Source organism: Tigriopus californicus, chromosome 1, assembly GCF_007210705.1.
Source record: "Tigriopus californicus strain San Diego chromosome 1, Tcal_SD_v2.1, whole genome shotgun sequence".
Taxonomy (NCBI): Eukaryota; Metazoa; Arthropoda; class Copepoda; order Harpacticoida; family Harpacticidae; genus Tigriopus; species Tigriopus californicus.
In genome coordinates this window covers 5,791,715-5,807,599 of record NC_081440.1, presented here as the reverse complement: position 1 = coordinate 5,807,599, position 15,885 = coordinate 5,791,715, and the positions used below count along the sequence as shown (strand labels likewise).

General features: G+C 40.1%; 1 protein-coding gene across 10 annotated transcripts in view; it reads right to left on the bottom strand.

Annotated features, from left to right (window-relative positions):
* LOC131885561 (RNA binding protein fox-1 homolog 2-like) overlaps positions 1-15,885 on the bottom strand; it is a 98,587-nt gene that overhangs the window by 24,351 nt on the left and 58,351 nt on the right. The window lies entirely within an intron of this gene.

The following is a 15,885-nucleotide window of genomic DNA, read 5'->3' as shown; positions in this document are numbered from 1 at the left end:
ATTCGCACGGATTCCGTTTATGGGATGAGGGTAAGGAACGAACGTGCATTTTTCGTCAAGTCTAGTCTGGCATTCGCAGAAGCCGTGCTTATCCCGACTCACAATCATGATGTTCTATAGTATAAATTCCTTGAAAGGCAGAGTTCTCGAGCTCCTCTTTCTTCTTCATAAGAGTGGCAAGCAGTCACGGTGAAAATCATATGGCCCAAGGGATCATGAGGGCATGTGAGTCAGTTCATTTTCTCTGGAACCTGTCCAACCAGCAGCCAGGCCTTTTAGTGTGCGTTGGTAGGCTACCATTGCCTAGGACGAGAGCGACCAACAAGCAAATAACTTTCATTCCCCCGAACCTTCGGCTCGACGTTTATGGCTTCATAAGATTAAAATAGGTCTTTCCTTTGCTTGAGAGCCGGTGAAAGGTTAAAGGGACACCAATGCAGAGAGAAGGGAATAGGAGGGGCCTTTCCATCCCAAAAAGAACGCATCAGAATCGGGAAAAGAGATCGTAACTTGCCCATTTCCACTCCGTAGGATTGACAGTGTAAAGGGAATAATAATACACGACTACACAACTCAACGGCGAGTCTTGGTAGTAAAAAGTAGTGGAAGGCAATAAACCCTCCAAAAGAATATGAAAGGTTTCAAAAGTTTTTTTACGAGCTGACACCTGCCATGCATGAATATTTTTTGTCCCATGCGAAAAATCATTTTATCTTACACGCGTTTTATTTCATATATCCTATACCCCATTCAAGTTCTTTTCTTGACATGGAGAGCAAAAATTGATAACGCAAAGTCAACATTCCTGCCGAGTTCTATGATCCACTTATTGTTTGACCATTCAATGCGCACGAGAAGGAGAAATCAGTTATTTTGTCAGAGCGTTCAGCAATTAGGCGCGACAGAAATGAGGGTTCTACTCCTTTAAGTCCAAGTGCGGTCGAACGTACTGTAGGAACTAAACGTCGAAATGTCCCACAATAATAAATTGTGTTGCTATACAAATGGGCACACTTTTCACTCGTTTTGGAAACTTTCGTAGATGGATCATGATGTTACAACAAGGATTAATATCTTGACCATGATTTATGTGAAAGCTTGAGGATTTATGGCACAACTTGTAAGTTGCATCTTTAAGACAAACGGAACATTTTCTCGGAGCGTGAATTCCTAGACAAGCCGGCAAAAAGAACGCTTTCTCCCATGCTTAAGGATGGAATGGTTCAGGTGGTAAAAGGTGGTTAGGCTTTTAGATATTTTTTTCCGGTGTTTTTTTTCTTGTAATCCATTGTGTACCACAATAATGGCCACGTTTGTTGCGTTGGACTGGAAATACAACCTCTGGGACAAGAAGAGCAAGAAGGGAGATTCCAAGAAGATTCAAGCCTTTTTGTCGTATGTGACATAAAGTAGGGCAAATAAATCTTCATGTTGGAAGGACACTCTAGGTTCACTCTATATGAATGGCCATTTGTTGGCAATGTGACCAACAAGACAATGAGGTCTTTTTCCAGGTCCTTCTCCTCCCTTAAGTGTACAATGGGTCGATCCGGACTACGTAAAGAGTCCTAAAACAAAGCCCCCAGAACCAAAGATGGCCTTAGAATGATTGCAATGGATCTTTCACCACGATTTGGGACGGTTCCAATAGTCTCAATAAGATTTCTACATACGATGGCATATCGTATTGCGAAGATCCCTCGCTGTGAGTGGTCTCCTTCTTTAAAACTGCTCGCATGAGGATGTGTGAGAGCTCGTCGGCCCCCATCTCCTTTATTGTCCATTATTGGACGAGAGATGGTCGGGATTCTTGGTGAGCCTGGTGTTGGTTTAGAAAAGAATACCCGTCCGCGCTTTCAACAGATCCGATCAGGCACAAAACTAGTCCCTCTCCAAGATCCAGGGCTTTAAATCCTAGGATATGATGAAACCCCAGCCTTTTCCTCAATCCCCTTCGGAACATTGGACCAAAGCTTCTAGTGGAACAGGGCCCTTGATCCCGCTGAATGTGTTCCAAAATCATTCCATCAGGCTTTAGCCATCATTTTTCTTAAAAGGTAGGAACATGAAAAGTGGATCCGATCCCCCTTCTCCACAAACCTTGATCATTACCCAAAAAGGAAGTCGCGCGACTAAACGTAAGGATGGTCATTGGAACGTGGTCAGAAATTGTAGCAACGACGACAACAGCCACCAAAAGCATACATTTAAAGATCATTTAAAATCGCCTGATCATTCCTATCTCTTTTATCTCATTCTTCACTAAGAGACAATTTGCCGAAAATCAGCTTCCTTGTTACGTGTCGATCTCTTTTTCCATGTTTATAAGCTTTCGATAGAGGTTAAAATTTGGCCACTACTTCCTAAAGAACCTGATAAAGAATTAATGGCGTTGTAAAAAACACGTCACATAATTTACGCTCATAAAAAGTGAAATTGTGTTCATTCCTGGTTTTGTTTATTTTGGCATTCAAACCAAATCTGACGCAGCCACCTCTTTAAAATCAAACTGTCATGAATGCATAATCATTATTGTGTGTCATCTCTTTGAATTGGTCAATTAACGGATTTGTATTATTGTGATATTACCACGCTCTTAGAATTGCAATTGGACATCATTTCTCAACGATTGCTTCGAAATCATAATTGACGCATGAGAAAATACTGTTTCTCCTTGAAACAGTGCCCAAATCACTCGAAATTACCGATATTTGTGTATGCCCAAAGAAATGCACTTAATAGAGACGAGAAGAAAAAGCTATTTGCGATACTTTTAACGTGTGAGAGAAGAGTGCATAGTAATTCTAAGACTTAAGTTGTGTTAATTTACGACCTTTGCAATTACAACCACTGTTTTTAGCAGAGACATAAATCTCTTTGGAATCCCCCAAAATCGTGAAATATGGAACCAACTCTTCGGTCCCTTTAACCCTGAGCACAGAGACAGCAAAGCTTACCTGAAATAGAAAATAACAATTTTTGGCAAGGTTTACGCAGACATTGACGAATCTCATTCTCTAGGGGAGAATTGGAATTGCATTTGGCTTTAAGGCACAATGGGGAACGTATCAACTATGTTGAAAACACACTGAGAGGACAGAACGGTCGTACAAGATGGTCCAAATCCGAAAATGAAAAACAATGTCCCGTGTAGTTGTAGAAAATAGAAAATCTCATACATATTGATGAAGTTGGATAAGTCATTTTGGCAGGCTATTTCCTATCTTATTCTCTTTAGAGACCATATCACAGACATGAACACCAGAGCTAAGAATTTTCCGGCATGATATTTTTTTCAACTCGGTAGTAATCGCTGATGATCCCTCAACCATGAACATCATGGTGAGGATTAGTCGCTTAACAGAAAAAGTTCCTCATCCTTAATTCCTCTCCTGGTTCAATTGGTGCCAGCGAGACCAGATCTAATATGTTGATTGATCTGTGATATGTTCTCAATTTGTCCATATGCATAAGATAAGCACCAAAAGAGGATAGTGGGTTGTAGTGGGATCCTAACGTGAGAGGAAGTGTCAGGTTCCAATGTTCCAGGTCCATGTTTTGGATGCTAGGAAGCCTACTTTTTGGTCTACTTTCTTAGAATTATTTTTTTAAAGAAGCATTGTAATTTCTATAACTCGTCCTAAAATCTTTTGTCCCATGCGACAGAATGACAGCCAACCACAAGACTCGAACGTTAAACTGAACCAGTGAACCACTCACTCTGGCCTCGAGGAAAACTCATCTACAACTCTTTGACGAAACTATTTGGCATGGGTTCTTTTCATCTCCAATTTGAAGTAAGGTCTTTGTGAGAAGCGAGGGGAAAATGCAGGTTCAGATGTTGGCCAAACCAATCTCTCGTGAATCTTTCTAATTTTTCTCTAGTGAAGCTAAGAAACCCAAGATCGCAAATTTACAACAATTTTATTGAGATTGATTCGTCTTTGATGCCAAACTGGTCACGAACCCCATCTTCGGTTTAAGCTAGCTGGGCTGGCTCGTGTCAGACCAAAGACGCGAAAAACGTGACTGCGCCTTACATTGCAAAAAGAGCCACAATTCCAGCTTCTCTTACACATAAAAACTATGCAATGGTTATCTGTTGGGGAAATTGGAAGGAATCCATGGATGTTGGAGCATACACGAGCCAAGGTATTACCATGCTTTGGGTGAACAAATTCCATAATGGCATAAATGCCACCCAAGTCCATTCACACCATCCCATTTCACACGTACACTGATCTCAGTTTCCAAAAAAAGAGAGCTCACGACTTCCGTGAACATCATATTTTACATTTTATTGCTCTGAAATTTATCTTCAGCTCGCCCCACAGACATCTTCTTACATACACACTGAATGCCTGGCATCCCCTTGAAATTGCCAGCGCCCTCCTGAAAAGACTGGGTGCTGCGAACTTGTCGCAATCTAGAACACATTCTAGTGAGACTCCATTGGTCCATCTTCCCAAAAGTCGCTTCGCATTTCCTTCACTATGTAGAGAGGGAAGGGGAAAGAAACGGACGGATCTGGAACCACCACCTGGCTTGGCCTTGGAAGATCTCGCTTATTTTGTTAGCCACAATCAGCCACGGCCAATCTGGAAAGGGCTTTTACAGCTGTGGTTATGCAATGAATGGATTGTAACATCTTCAAAGGTGTAACGTAACCAACCCAAATTTGTAGATATTATTATTCCTATCTAAGCTACAGAGATCACTGCCTCGTTCGCTATGCACACGTTGAAATAAAAAGAGAGATGTGTGAGATGTGGTTATGAGCACGTACTCGAACCATGGACGAAAATGAGAGCGGGTTGAGTTTGTGGTCCCGGCTCTTCATCCATTGCTGTTGTTCTTGGTGAAAGCTTTTCGTCGAAAATTGTCACGATTCATCATCTAAAGTAACACCCACAGATCTTGACGTACGGCTAGATCATCTCATGCCATTACTTTCTAAGGCAATTTTTCGTTTTTCACAAAACGTAAACGCATATGACGTAATATACCAATGTGGAAAGTCCAAAAATAATAAGACATTGCCACGTGAGGCTATATTCAATAGTTACTTTTTCTAATTTAATGGTAAATCTATGTTTTGAGTGTGCAAGACTGAGCGGGTAGTTCGTCTTTCCAAACCAACAAGTATTCAAGACAACTTTACAGTAGAGATGACAGAGCATAAAGGAAAGTGTTTTCAGATTCTTCACTTTGGGTACGCGTTGCAACCCAACGAGAAAAGGAAATTGTTTTAGGTGAGGCTGAAAAAGCCTGATTTTCCTTCTTGGGGGTCAAGGATGTAAAACAATGAAATTCGGACAATTTTCATGAACTAGAAGCGACCAGACAGGTCAGAAAAAACGATCTTCTCGGAACACCTTTCTTTCCGCTCTCCCCCAGCCACAACGAAAGGGAAGGAAATTCACATGCCCTCGCAAACAATTTACTCTTCAAAGTGACCGAGTCGGACTCGTATGACATAAGACTGCATGAGTGGAGCGCAAACTCGGCCCCAAAACGAGGGAGATTCAATTCATTTAATCGGTCCAATCCTTCAAGGTCAGGGTGAGCAGATTATTTTTGGACACTCGTGTCCACCACTAGCTACAGATGTCCCTAACCAGAAATACAAAAGTATTAAATCAAAACTAGGAACAGACCCATTGTTAAACAAATACTTTGGATATAAAGCACCTCTTGAGGACATTCAAACCAACCTAAATAGATTAAGAATTTCAACCAGGTCTAGTTACAAGCGTATTTGGCATTTGAAAGTCAGGGGATTTGGTTTTCAGAAAGGTTCGAAAATATCTATAAGTGAACACCTAAAGACGATTTTTTTTCTATTTGTCAAAGTTATATCTACGGGTAAGTTAAGTTTTCTTTTTCGTTTAAATTATTGGCAAGAAAATCAAATTTTACAAAAGTGCAAAACACGAGAAAATATCTCACGAAAGCAATATCATCTTGTTAGGAGTAATATTGTCCTCGAGATCAGCTTTCAGCTTTGCACTTTGCATCAGGGAGTTTATGGGTCGAGAGTAGTAGACCTCAAGAAAAAAATCAAATTGAAAAAGACTCAAATTTCAGCGCTCAGATGATAAGTGCAACAAAGCTGTCACAAGATTTATGGGACAGACTGCCAAAATTCTTGTATAAAAGCCTGTTCTTGGATTTTCATTACGTGAAATATTTCAAACCATAACGACAACTGTGTCTCAACCATGACATAGTAAAGCAATTTGTTTCCTGTCTTCATGATACAATTTGACAAAATTGAGAGAAGCGAAGCCGCACCATTCTCAGACCTACGCTTGGAAACTTATTTCGGAAATAAAACTAAATGCTGTTTTGTGGATGATTTGGCTCCTATATTCGACTTTTGATTTTGGTTCCAAGCTGAGCAAACACAGATACGGAAAAAGAAAACCTCAAGACGACAGGCCATGTCAATTTGCACTTTACTCAAGTCATCTAAAGAAACTCCACGTCACACTCAATGTTACAGGTTCGCCATAAATCGTTGTTTAAGTATAACATGTGAACAGCAACCAAATATCTGTGCCACTCTAACACATATACAAAGAACAGTCGCAAAGAATAAGAGAGAAACCAGAACCAAGAAAGAGACTTAAGTGAGGCTTGGTTTGGAAATGACAAATGACAATTTGGTTTAACACAGCATCTGGATAGTTTTGTCACAGGCATACGCGTATAAAATGTCCCAATTGAGAACCCAAAGCTAAGCCCTATCATTAATCATCAAAGAATGCCCTCCCTTCTGGTGAAGAAGACGACATTTGAGAATTCAAAAATGTGGTAACATCCATCACCAATCAAAGAAAAATAAACAAAATTAATGATAATTCTTCTTTTGCTTTGTTATCCAAAGTAATTATTTATTGTAGTTGTTAAGAGGGTTGTGATACTCGCTGGTTATTGAAGTAGAGTGTATTTCCCAATCAAACACAAAGCAATATATAGTCAAACGCCAACGCATTCTTGTAATTAGCATATTCGCTACATTATCCAAAACCTCTATTGATCTCAATTTTCTATGTGAAGGACGAGCTGAGCAAATCGTTGGTGGCAGTGGTAGTAATTTGGTGGCATCTACTAATGCGAAGTGACACACATTAAGTGACTTTTTGAAAATAAACGTCTCTAACGGAATTAAACCACTACAAGCTGCATATTCTCACCAAGAGTATACGGAAGATAAACGATGATCTCAAGGAGAAAAAACTATTTTTGGGCAAGCCTATGTATGGGCGAAAAAAGACCTTTTGAGAAAAGGTAAATCACTCAATGAGAGACGGCTAATATCGACAAGCGTGATGAAAAAAGATTGGTCATAATTATAGTTCCAAGTTGGTATTGGTGCATAAAGTGTTTTTTTAAGCTCTTCTCAAACGACAGTCAAATGCTATAGGGAGAAGACTATGCGAAAAAATGAAATACCACGCATTTTTAGATATCAAACCAAAAGTAATCAGGACAAAGCAGAGAGCCCGTAAGAATTACCACCTGATGAAGTTAGTCATATATATAACAACATATCTTTCTTTATTGAGGGAAAAAAAGACATGAGTTAAAGTAATCAATCCCCCAATTTTGGCCATCAACACCTTCCTTCAGAATTCGGTGGTAAACTCTTTGTACTTGTCGTACTGAGATTAATGGCATTTGAAATTATTGCATATTGCCATGATCCTTTGAATAAACATAATAGTCTTGTATTTACGGCAATCCTTCACTCCTATCCTATAATAGAGAGAGTTGCTATTGCTTCACGACCCAAGGGCGTCAAATAAAATCGAAATGACGGGTATGAAACCTTCTTTTGGTGGTTGACCTGGGATTTTTTTTACCAGTATCCTTATTGGGAATTCTGTATCGTCTTTAGTGATTGAATTGGCTCTTAGCACAAGCCTAACAATACACCTGATCGCACTAGTAATTAATTTGTATTACTTGACCACCATCAGATCAATACCTTTTATCGTTAGCTGGTTACAAAGTAAACAAGCTCTCAAAAAATATTTAAAATTTATTTCAAACGCAAAAAATGAAATAGAGAGACTGAGCTTTGCCAAGCGTAATTGAAAATAAGCGCCTAGGCCTCGAACGAAGAATTACGTATCTCTGATTTTAGAAGAACTTGGGAAATGAACAATGCCAATCTCTGAGCCATGACTATCCTATCCTGTTGGTTACTCTATTCGCTAACTGTCATACACAGCCATCAAACAAGAGCTTCGAGGAAAAGAGACCTTGTTGCTTGCTCTGCAGCTATTGTTTCTCTAAAGCAGAGGGAACACACCAAAGTTTGGGCAGCTTTCTTTCTTTTTAACTCAGACAGGGGACGAAGGCTAGAACAAAAAACATATGTTCAACCTTACTTGTACCCAACATGTGCCACACACTATAAGGGCTTCCATAAAGTAAATACTGAATATACTAAATAATATAACAGTATGAATAAGCAAAAATACTGAGTTATACTGAACATTTGATACAGTATGGCATTGATAAAATACGGTCCACAAGCGTATGGAGCCATCACAGTGGTCAGTTTACTTTGCTCGCCTTTGACCTTTGTGGAGATCATTTACAAAACATTAGAACGAACAGGCCAACATTTTCCCATGCTTTTGTTGTTGAAAACAAGATTCAATTGCGATGAAAGTTGCAAGGGTTTCAGGTTAATGGGGCATTTGCCAGGTGAACAACATCAGTGCCTCCTCATTACAGGGGAGACTTGGAAGCTTGTACAGATAACATACCATTATTACACCCAAATAACAGTACTAGCCTTTATCTTGCTAATTGCAGCCATTTGTAGCCAAGGCTTCCTGTATCGGACAGTAGGCTATTTTTCCTGGTCTCCAAATGTCCACTCCAAACGGCACCCATTTCTCTCATTCTAGGTTCTACCCAGACATCAGTTCAGTTAAGAGAGAATCCCTTTCGCTCCTTTGTCCAAAACAAACCAAATCTTCCATGGAGCATTTAGTGGGTAGGGAGATTTTCTCTGGCACTCTTTCGGCCAGTAGTAATAAAAACGGAGACTGGACAAAATCATGGGACACTCTCGTAGTTTCGAAGTTCGGCAGCTACCGAAGGAAAGGGTCTCCTTAAGCACTCCAACCATTGTATTTGGGGATGGGAATCTTCCCTCCTTTTTTCGCTCTTTTCTTCGACTATCCCTCCAATGTTATACGTATACAAGGGAAAATCAACAAAGGCCATGAAAAGTGGTTCTACTTAGGAGGAGGAGAACTTCTCGAGAGGAAAGGGATCTACTAGGGTTCCCACAATTGATAACTGCCTCGTCATTTGTGGCCTGTTCTCAAATATCTGGAGATGTTCACGCTAAGGCGCAATTCCATCACTTAAGCGACACGAAAGCTCAATTTTTTGGATTGGTGGGTGCCAGGGTCTGATGGTTGTGCCTCAGCCGAGCAACGAAGGCAGCCATCACTTCGTTCATTTCTTCCGTTAAGGAATGTCAAGTCCGGTATCAGAATGGCATTGTACGTAGTTGTTGATAGATTATTTAGATTTCTTGGAAAAATGTGCAGAGAAAGAATCTAACCGAAGGCCTCTCATTCAAGGGATCCTTTCGATAACGAGATTTGAAACCGTGCCATCTAAGGTGACGACTCTTGCTTCGATCAACTGCCGCTCAGACTACTCGGATGTTTTATAGATACATTTTTGTACGTAATTTGCCAAACTATGAGAAATACGATTAGAGGTTGACCATTGCTGATGGTGTCATCGTTAGACAAAGTGCGTATATATTTAAAAGATGAGCAGCTCCTCTACGCCTGAAAAATGGCCCATTTGAAACTTCATGAGAGTAATGGTAGATTCTCCTTACTCTTCGAGACAGTTCCACCTCATTTCTTTGCCTGAATCATTCTCATCATCCATGACATGGTGAATGTGTATGAAAAGTTAGAGGTGGCTTTAGATGTCATGGGATGATATTTTACCAAGGAATGTTGATCGTAAACAAACAGAAGGAAAAGAAACAAAAACACAAAAAAGCTCTTACTCAGTAAGTTGAGAGACCAATCTAACCCTCTAAGCACGAGTCACTAAATTGGTCCAAGGACAATCAGGAAGATGATGATCTGCCTGATGAAGAGGACAGTAGCGAAGATGACATTTTTAAGGCCCTAGTCTTCATCCTCCTCAAGTGGAGTAGTCAATCAAATAAATGTTGTTCAACCAACCATTTCTTGTAGGTACAGTTCTTGAGAAAGACAAGATAAAAAACAAGACTAACAATATCTCTAGAATATCGGGTATATGGGCATTCTCTTGATACAAGTCATTTTTGCGAAATATACCTGACAGGCCACATTCGAACGTTTCTACCCATTTTCACAGTGGTTCACGTGCCTTGAGAATAAATAACCCTTGTTGGCTCATTGTGTCTAGCCCCTCTTGTTTTTTCTCATTCTCAATGAATGTTGTTGGAAGTGGGCAATAATAATAATAATAATAATAATAATAATAATACATCACAATACCGCACTAATATACAATACCCAACGTGACTGCCTCAAAATGACCCTACACTCAAGTGGCAGTTGTAGACGCGGGTAGAAACCGAGAGTTCGATGACTCACATTAGTCCATCCGGGACCAATAGGAACAAGAAGTTATGAACAAACTAATTGGTTATTTCAGAGTCTTGACCACAAGGCCATTCTGCGGATAATTTTGACATGTGGTACATACGCTTCGTCATTAAGGGTGCAATTTCTGGGTGTTCGAGGATATTCTCCTTTCCAAGACAAAAGGTGCCCAAGATGACCTTGTTTAGAACAACAGAGAATACAATTTGCTGAGTGCATTTTACTTTGTTTTTGTCCCATGACATAATTTCCGGTGATGAGCGGAGAATATTAGCGACAATCGCTCAATGGCAATTACACACTTTTTCCATTATCATATTCTGAAGTTGAAAGCAGTAATCAACACGTTTGTTGCAACTAACTGAAACTGAAGGCAAAACAGCCATTGGTATAACTATGGATTCAATAGTCATTTAAAAGGAAAGAAAGGTCGTTTTAAAAGATGCCATTGAATGTGGATTCATCAACAGCAAATAATGGAGACAAAATCGTGAGAATCCTGCTATAACATCATTATTATTTTTTTAAATGAATGGTAATAATAATGGTCGCCCCCTTCCGATGCCAATGTCATCCATTTAAGTAATAACCCATAACAATGCATCGGAGAAAGGACTTCGGGAAGTTTTGCTTCGACCTTTTGTTTTCTCAGCCATAAATTTCAATTTTAAGGACTTGGTCAACCCAAAGAAGTAGAAACATGAAAAAGCCCACCCAACATCGTAAAAAACATCAAGAGAAAACTTTACTTGCTCAGGCTCATAACCATCAATCTAAAAGATTCTTTGTTATTTTCCAAACAGAGGCCCGAGCAATCTCTTCTCAAGGGATGGAGCTGAGAGATACGAGTTAGTCGGGAGAAAAATACTGGCAAGCAGGAAAAGACAACGAGTACCAGGGAACGGTCTGGAAAGAAGCGCTCCGAGCTTCTATTTTCCTCCTGAGAAAAAGTTTGACAAATCTTTAATTACTCGAAAGTTCCATTTGGCAGACCAAGTCCCCAAGCGAGTGCCACTCTAAAGAGGATGTCCAAGAACTGGCTTTCTTCGTTCTAGATGGTCTTCCGACTTGATGAGTATGAGAGGACGTCGGAAAGAACACGAGAGACGAACGAGGAGGAGTAAGGAGGGGACGAAGATAGAGAGGAAAAGAAAATAGGCGAATACTATTGGTACTTGTGAGGTTGCGACGAACTGATGAGCTAAAGAGAGTGAGTGACTCCTAAGAAAAAAAGCGCCCGTTAAGAGAGGGGAGTAAGTTGCAACGGAAAAATAAGCCTGACTTCTTTTTCAATTGAAAACACTGCAGCAATTCTTACTTTCTGGGATGAAATTATCTAGCCATGAATTGGCGAATAGATAAGTGAGTTGAAAACTCGTAGGTGTATCTCAGATGTATCTCTCGGACACTTTTGATTAAGGAATTGACTAGAAACTTATCATCACTAGACTCCGACAAAATATGTTGCTTTCACGTCGAGCTGAAATTGCAGAAGTTTGACGGGTCAGATGCACGAAAGTACTATTGCTCTGAACGATCTATCTTTTCTGCCATTGGACTTAAGATCAGTAACATCAGCAAAATTGAGCAGCTTTAAGCAAATCAAGAAACAAAGGATCCATGCACCAGAGGGAAAGATATCCAGATCGACCTCTTCTCTAACTTAGTGACACCCCAATAGTTTATTAGGATTGCAATTGGTGAAGTTCAAGAATGATCTCCTTAAATCTCATTGTTACGGCATCAGGAAACAAAGAAAGATGACATGTGATCTGGAGATGATGGGAGATTTTTGGTCTCATTTTTGAAGTGCGTCCTCTCAGGAGATTGTTTGTGGTGGTGATTTTGAAGTTCCCCTGTCTTCGGGTTGGATCATCATTCTCCTGAGACCTTTTCAACCATTGGATGCCTTCTCCCAAAACTTTCAAGTTTTTCCAAGGGAACAGAAAAAAAAGAAACTTTTCCTTCTTATTCTCTTCAAGCAAGTTCAGTTTGGGGCAGCCTTGGTACTAGGGCGGTAGGTATACCAGCACCATATTCAACCGTCTCTTGTAAAAGTGCTCCTGGCAGCTTGTGGTTGTTTGCTTTTGAGAGATTATCCAGGAACAAAGACGGAGGAAATTTTAATTTGTGTCATCTCAAATGGCATCCCATTACTCGAAGATCAACCAACCGGGTGAACCAAGTTCGTTTGTCCTTGCCAAGTGGACGTGTCTTTGATCCTTGGTCGTGTGAATTCCTTTTCCCCTTTTCTCTTTGTGTCGGCTCACTTTTAGCTCGCAGGCTCGTAGGAAAGTGGAACAAACACCGCTAATTAATGCATCACTTGGGGTCATATAGGAAAAGGAAAGAAACTTGGACCTGAAAATAGCTGGTGGTGAATCTAAATTATCTTAAAAAAGCTTATTCCGATACCACTTGAGAAACTATTAGCAACGAAAACCCTAAACACTCTTTGTCCAGTAACCCCGAGGCCTGCTGACGTATTCTTTTAACAATGGGTATTTCACGTTCGCCTAAGTATGTACTAGAGCTCCTCTATTTTTTTACAACTTTATTGCTGCAATTACGCTATAAGAACTTTCAATTGGTCCAGAAGCGCATGTTGCGATGTCAATATCTGGCTCCACAATCGTGTTTCCGACACTTTTCTGTAATCAAGCCAAATCTTCATTCGAATAGCGTTGAGATCTGGAGGGGCATTAGACAAAAATCTTGTTTTTATTGTTGAAAGAACCGAATCTTCCACTTGGAGCCCCTATGTCTTCCAAGATACGGGGTCATTGGGGCCATTGCCAAGACATTTCGTTCAACCTTCTCTTTCTCTTCATCTTCTCCCCCGTTTTTATGCTGCGCCGCGCATTCATTCGGCCAAAGTAGTGAATGGGGCTTGGGTGACATTACAACGACATCATAGGACACCCACACTAGGGTATTCAAATTTTCTTCCAAATAACCTATGAAGGAGAGATGAGAGGCAATTTGGGGTTCCAAGGAGGTTCACTTGGAACATGAGCCAACATAGAAAATGAGATATAGAAGTGGAAAAGTCAAAGGAGACGGCGCCTTCATGGGCCCTCATGTCTTGAGCAAGTGTATTCAAGAGCCTCATTGCACTAATCTTAGGACTTGTTCCAGCACTAGGGGTTTATGCTTCAATATTCAAGCATGCTGAAAGGAACGAATTCAACATACTTTTCCGCAACCAGAATCTTGCCCACATTTTAATGATGTACTTTGAGAAGAAAATTAAGCAAACAAATAGCTCTTCAAGAATTAGAAGGTGCCACGTAAGTTCTACTGTTTTGGCTGTAGGTTCTTCAATAAGACCAGTTTTAATTTATATAAGGTTTTCACTCAAAGCTCGATCAAGGACGGCTCTACCATGGACACTTAGTCACCCTAAAAATCAACAACTGCGAGACATTGAAAGGGCCAAATTTGAAGTTACGGTGCTACGACCCTACGAAATCTAAGTGAAATCGGTTTTCAAATCATTGTGTGTGACTACTACTTTATGGCCCGCCCTTGGGTTGAGCTCTCCACCATTTTGTCGAACCATTTCAAGAAGTTGGCCAACCAACTTGACCCGTCCCTCACACAGGATTAATAGCCATTAAAAATATCAATCAAGTACAATATCCTCTGACCGTAGGTAGACCTGCAATATTACGGACCTAGAGAAGACCGTCTTTTCTACATTTGAAAACTTTGTTTCACAAGATCCAGATAGATATGAATCAAAACTGAAGAGAAGGGCATGAATGATCATTGGTGATAAAGGGAGGCCAAACCGGTCGTACTTCTTGAAGTATAGGGGCCCGCAGATCCTAATTTCCCACGACTTGGCCATCCAAGATCATCGAAGCCATCATCAGGAAATGCGAATGCAAGCAACCCAGGGAACGTCTTGATGTGGATTCAATCAAAAGTAAGAAAGAGGTGGACCACCATGAAGAAGTTGATATAATTAATGTGGGGTTTTGGGCACAAAGTATTTGTGAGTGAGAGTCTATCTGCCAGTCAGTGAATGTGAATCTGTGTAAAAGAATGACAATCATTGATTTCCCTTGAAGCCTGCAAAGTTGTTGGCACGCGTAGTGATCCGGCCAATAACCACAACATAATGCTCTTCAAGAAATAGAAGGAATGAGCAAAACCTACAAACCATCTTTCCAGCCTTGATACATATTGAATTCATATGAATGATGGGTGTGATTTTTTTGGCCTTTTGATTATGAAATGCACTTTGCTTTTTAAGATATATCAAATATACTCTGTCAAGTCTAGGTGAAAGATCTAGCAGTAGTTTGTGGTAATTCTTCAGGTTTGCCACGCTTCAGAAATAATAAGGTGCAAGAGCTGTTCAACAAGAAATTCACACCTGACACTTATCTCTTGGTTCAAAAAGACAAGATCTCTAATTTATTGAAACTGTAGGAACGTACATTATAGAGTTCTCCACATATCTCGACACTCATTTGGTTTTAGTTTTAATAGCTGAGAGCTTTTGCAACTGCCAAAAGCAAATAAATCCGGATTTTGATAAACACAATATGTAACTTGTTGGTAAAAAACGGAAGTAACAAGCATTGGAGAGGTTGAGTACACTGACCATTTTAAAGCAATATAGATATTCGATATATTATATACCCTCTTAGATAACAATATTCAAAACCGGGATACAAGTAACATTAGTGGATTAAAATGTACTGAACTCAATAACAAATTGAAATAAAACTCACGATTTTTGACCTGCTGAAGTGAACAAGCACATTGCCCTTTTGTTGTCTGCCCGATACGCACTGTCCTTCTCCATGTCTGTAGTACTCCTTGGCTAGATCAAAGAAAGGCTCATAAAAAGGTGTACATAGAGTACATTTACAGCTGGGAAAGTGAAAGCCTTTTTATCACTGATTTGCACCAAGTGCTTAAAGAAACATAACTCTGTTCTGAAATATGCACTATTGTTTAGTTATAAATTGCCACCAGCTCTTACCTTTAAGGAGTGAGAGAGCGCTTGAACTTTCTACCGGGTGCGTAACAATTAATCCAACACTCACATTTTCCATGTTTAGCAACGTATGATTTACTAACCCTTTATTGCATACATTTGACAATAACAAATTTTATTTGGTTAGGTATGGCCTACCCTAATTTTCGTTGTAACCCCCGCCAGCAACCATGATGGCCTCAAGCCGCAACCTGAAGACCTTGCAGGTCTTCCTGATGAAGT